The sequence below is a fragment of the Oncorhynchus nerka genome, linkage group LG16 (genome assembly GCF_034236695.1).
Source record: "Oncorhynchus nerka isolate Pitt River linkage group LG16, Oner_Uvic_2.0, whole genome shotgun sequence".
Lineage (NCBI taxonomy): Eukaryota > Metazoa > Chordata > Actinopteri > Salmoniformes > Salmonidae > Oncorhynchus > Oncorhynchus nerka.
Window position 1 is genome coordinate 41493431 of NC_088411.1, and position 6255 is coordinate 41499685.

At 45.3% G+C, this 6255-nt stretch overlaps 1 protein-coding gene across 7 annotated transcripts in view; it reads right to left on the minus strand.

The window, feature by feature from the left end:
* The window catches only part of LOC115119800 (calcium-activated potassium channel subunit alpha-1a-like), a 238410-nt gene that overhangs the window by 178753 nt on the left and 53402 nt on the right, over positions 1–6255 (minus strand). The gene's annotated exons all lie outside the window — the stretch shown is intronic.

A 6255-nucleotide genomic window follows, 5' to 3' on the forward strand; every position in this document is an offset into this window, starting at 1 on the left:
TACAAAATAGCCTCCAACACTCTACTCAGCAAACTGGATACAGTCTATCACAGTGCCATCCGTTTTGTCACCAAAGCCCCATATAAACACCCACCACTGCGACCTGTATGCTCTAATCGCCTGGCCCTCGCTACATATTCGTCGCCAGACCCACTGGCTCCAGGTCATCTATAAGTCGTTGCTAGGTAAAGCTCCGCCTTATCTCAGCTCACTGGTCACTGCTCACTGGTAACAACACCCACCTGTAGTACACGCTCCAGCAGGTATATCTCACTGGTCACCCTAAAAGCCAACACCACCTTTGGCCGCCTTTCCTTCCAGTTCTCTGCTGCCAATGACTGGAACGAATGGCAAAAATCGCTGAAGCTGGAGACTTATATTTCCCTCACTAACTTTAAACATCAGCTGTCCGAGCAGCTAACCGATCGCTGCAGCTGTACATAGTCCATCTGTTTTCTTTTGTTCTATTGTGTTATTGACTGTACGCTTGTTTATTCCATGTGTAACTCTGTGTTGTTGTTTGCTTTGCTATGCGGTGCTTTGCTTTATCTTGACCAGGTCGCAGTTGTAAATGAGAACTTGTTCTCAACTAGCCTACCTGGTTAAATAAAGGTGAAATAAAATAAAATAAATATATATATATATACACCAGCTAAACTGATGAGTGAGATAGGAAGCAATGTGACTTTGTATGTGTTTACTAGATGAATTAAAAGTGACAAGCCATTCAGACCAGCCTTTCTGATTGAACTTTGGTAAACTACATCACTGTGAGGGTTCAACCCCCTGTGTGCAGAGAGTCAAGCCTCGGGAGAGTCTCAGTAGACTATGCTCTGCAGATGGCTAAAGACACAGGTCATGTAAACGTGTCAGAAAAAAAGGACGGGCCTGACTGTAGAGTAGATCTGAGACTTATGCTACAACATTAGAACTGACACCATGAAATAACCAACAGATGGAGTATGGATGAGAAATAGTAAGAACCACAGATTCCCAGCATCAGCATCAGCTACAGCATCCGCATCACCACAGCATCACTACAGCATCAGCTACAGTATGAGCTACAGCATCAGCTACAGCATCCGCATCACTACAGCATCACTACAGCATCAGCTACAGTATCAGCTACAGCATCAGCATCAGCATCAGCTACAGCATCAGCTACAGCATCAGCATCAGCTACAGTACAACATCAGCTACAGCGTCAGCTACAGTACAACATCAGCTACAACATCAGCTACAGTACAACATCAGCTACAACATCAGCTACAGCATCAGCTACAGCCTCAGCTACAGCATCTGCATCAGCTACAGTACAACATCAGCTACAGTACAACATCAGCTACAGCATCAGCTACAGTACAACATCAGCTAAAGTACAGCATGAGCTACAGTACAACATCAGCTACAGTACAACATCAACTACAACATCAGCTACAGTACAACATCAGCTACAGCATCAGCTACAGCATCAGCTACAGTAAAACATCAGCTACAGCATCAACTACAACATCAGCTACAGTACAACATCAGCTACAGCATCAGCTACAACATCAGCTACAGCATCAGCTACAACATCAGCTACAATACAGCATCAGCTACAGTACAACATCAGCTACAGTACAACATCAGCTACAGCATCAGCTACAGTAAAACATCAGCTACAGTACAACATCAGCTACAGTACAACATCAGCTACAACATCAGCTACAGCATCAGCTACAGTAAAACATCAGCTACAGTAAAACATCAGCTACAGTACAACATCAGCTACAGTAAAACATCAGCTACAGCATCAGCTACAGTAAAACATCAGCTACAGTAAAACATCAGCTACAGTACAACATCAGCTACAGTACAACATCAGCTACAGCATCAGCTACAGTAAAACATCAGCTACAGTACAACATCAGCTACAGTACAACATCAGCTACAACATCAGCAACAGCATCAGCTACAGCATCAGCTACAGTAAAACATCAGCTACAGTAAAACATCAGCTACAGTACAACATCAGCTACAGTACAACATCAGCAACAGCGTCAGCTACAGCATCAGCTACAGTACAGCATCAGCTACAGCATCAGCTACAGTGCAACATCAGCTACAACATCAGCTACAGTACACCATCAGCTACAGTACAACATCAGCTACAACATCAGCTACAGTACAACATCAGCTACAACATCAGCTACAGCATCAACTACAACATCAGCTACAGTACAACATCAGCTACAGCATCAGCTACAACATCAGCTACAACATCAGCTACAGTAAAACATCAGCTACAGTACAACATCAGCTACAGCGTCAGCTACAGTACAACATCAGCAACAGTAAAACATCAGCTACAGTAAAACATCAGCCACAGTACAGCATCAGCTACAGTAAAACATCAGCTACAGTACAACATCAGCTACAGTACAACATCAGCTACAACATCAGCTACAGCATCAGCTACAGTAAAACATCAGCTACAGCGTCAGCTACAGTAAAACATCAGCCACAGTACAACATCAGCTACAATATCAGCTACAACATCAGCTACAACATCAGCTACAGTACATCATCAGCTACAGTAAAACATCAGCTACAGTACAACATCAGCTACAGCGTCAGCTACAGTACAACATCAGCTACAGCGTCAGCTAACTACAACATCAGCCACAGTACAACATCAGCTACAACATCAGCTACAACATCAGCTACAGTACAACATCAGCTACAGTACAACATCAGCTACAGCGTCAGCTACAGTACAACATCAGCCACAGTACAACATCAGCTACAACATCAGCTACAACATCAGCTACAGTACAACATCAGCTACAGTACAACATCAGCTACAGCGTCAGCTACAGTACAACATCAGCTACAACATCAGCTACAGCATCAACTACAACATCAGCTACAGTACAACATCAGCTACAGCATCAGCTACAACATCAGCTACAGCGTCAGCTACAGTACAACATCAGCTACAGTACAACATCAGCTACAACATCAGCTACAGTACAACATCAGCTACAACATCAGCTACAGTACAACATCAGCTACAACATCAGCTACAACATCAGCTACAGTACAACATCAGCTACAGCATCAGCTACAGTACAGCATCAGCTACAGTACAACATCAGCTACAGCATCAACTACAACATCAGCTACAGCATCAGCTACAGTACAACATCAGCTACAACATCAGCTACAGTACAACATCAGCTACAGTACAACATCAGCTACAGCGTCAGCTACAGTACAACATCAGCAACAGTAAAACATCAGCCACAGTACAGCATCAGCTACAGTAAAACATCAGCTACAGTACAACATCAGCTAAAGTACAACATCAGCTACAACATCAGCTACAGCATCAGCTACAGTAAAACATCAGCTACAGCGTCAGCTACAGTAAAACATCAGCCACAGTACAACATCAGCTACAAGATCAGCTACAACATCAGCTACAACATCAGCTACAGTAAAACATCAGCTACAGTACAACATCAGCTACAGTACAACATCAGCTACAGTACAACATCAGCTACAGCGTCAGCTACAGTACAACATCAGCTACAGCGTCAGCTAACTACAACATCAGCTACAGTACAACATCAGCCACAGTACAACATCAGCTACAACATCAGCTACAACATCAGCTACAGCGTCAGCTAACTACAACATCAGCTACAGTACAACATCAGCCACAGTACAACATCAGCTACAACATCAGCTACAGTACAACATCAGCCACAGTACAACATCAGCTACAACATCAGCTACAACATCAGCTACAGTACAGCATCAGCTACAGTACAACATCAGCTACAGCATCAACTACAACATCAGCTACAGCATCAGCTACAGTACAACATCAGCTACAGTAAAACATCAGCTACAGTACAACATCAGCTACAGTACAACATCAGCTACAGCGTCAGCTACAGTACAACATCAGCAACAGTAAAACATCAGCGACAGTAAAACATCAGCCACAGTACAGCATCAGCTACAGTACAACATCAGCTACAGTACAACATCAGCTACAACATCAGCTACAGCATCAGCTACAGTAAAACATCAGCTACAGCGTCAGCTACAGTAAAACATCAGCCACAGTACAACATCAGCTACAAGATCAGCTACAACATCAGCTACAGTAAAACATCAGCTACAGTACAACATGCTACAGTACAACATCAGCTACAGTACAACATCAGCTACAGCGTCAGCTACAGTACAACATCAGCTACAGCGTCAGCTAACTACAACATCAGCTACAGTACAACATCAGCTACAACATCAGCTACAGTACAACATCAGCCACAGTACAACATCAGCTACAACATCAGCTACAACATCAGCTACAGTACAACATCAGCCACAGTACAACATCAGCTACAACATCAGCTACAGCGTCAGCTAACTACAACATCAGCTACAGTACATCATCAGCTACAGTAAAACATCAGCTACAACATCAGCTACAGTACAACATCAGCCACAGTACAACATCAGCTACAACATCAGCTACAACATCAGCTACAACATCAGCTACAGTACAACATCAGCTACAGTACAACATCAGCTACAGTACAACATCAGCTACAGCGTCAGCTACAGTACAACATCAGCTACAGTACAACATCAGCTACAGTACAACATCAGCTACAACATCAGCTACAGTACAACATCAGCTACAGTACAACATCAGCTACCACATCAGCTACAGTACAACATCAGCTACAGTACAACATCAGCTACAGCGTCAGCTACAGTACAACATCAGCAACAGTAAAACATCAGCTACAGTAAAACATCAGCCACAGTACAGCATCAGCAACAGTAAAATATCAGCTACAGTACAACATCAGCTACAGTACAACATCAGCTACAGTACAACATCAGCTACAGTACAACATCAGCTACAGTACAACATCAGCTACAGTACAACATCAGCTACAGATACAGTGAAGAAGACCTTTAGACAAACTAACAGTTTCTAAGCATAAAAATAAACAGATATTAATAGCACACAACTTTGCGTCCAGATATGATATGTGTTTATTTATACAGTTTGAAGACGAAGAGGGGACAGTGACAGTGATGGTAACCCAGGGAATGTGTCCCACATGGCATTGTTTTCCCTAAGACAACAGACCCGTCCAGGCAGCTGCCACCAAATTAAAATAGCAGGCTGGGGAGGACACACACACGGACAAACACACACACACACACACACACACACACATACACACACACTGGTTGTGCTAGCTGGGCACTAGAGGGTTATTTGCAGTGTGGTGGGAGGAATGCCAGGAGCAGTCAGAGAGGTGAAAGTCACACACAAACACACACACACACGCACACACACGGACAAACACACACACTTACACACCCTCACTAATCCTGCTGGCATCACAGGCCACAGGTGGCACATTGCCATATCTCCACTGCCAAAGGACACTGATGCTAGTGACTGACGCTAGTGACTGACGCTGGTGACTGACGCCGGTGACTGACGCCAGTGACTGACGCTAGTGACTGACACTGGTGACTGATGCTAGTGACTGACGATAGTGACTGATGCTGGTGACTGATGCTAGTGACTGACGCTAGTGACTAACGCTGGTGACTGACGCTAGTGACTGACGCTGGTGACTGACGCTAGTGACTGACGCTGGTGACTGACGCTAGTGACTGACGCTAGTGACTGGCGCTGGTGACTGACGCTAGTGACTGACGCTGGTGACTGACGCTAGTGACTGACGCTGGTGACTGACGCTAGTGACTGACGCTGGTGACTGGCGCTGGTGACTGATGCTAGTGACTGACGCTAGTGACTGACGCTAGTGACTGACGCTGGTGACTGACGCCGGTGACTGATGCCGGTGACTGATGCCGGTGACTGACGCCAGTGACTGACGCTAGTGACTGACGCTAGTGACTGACGCTGGTGACTGACGCTGGTGACTGACGCTAGTGACTGACGCTAGTGACTGATGCTGGTGACTGACGCTGGTGACTGATGCTGGTGACTGACGATGGTGACTGACGCTGGTGACTGACGCTAGTGACTGACGCTGGTGACTGACGCTGGTGACTGACGCTAGTGACTGACGCTAGTGACTGACGCTTGTGACTGACGCTAGTGACTGACGCTGGTGACTGACGCTGGTGACTGACGCTGGTGACTGACGCTGGTGACTGACGCTGGTGACTGACGCTGGTGACTGACGGTGGTGACTGACGCCG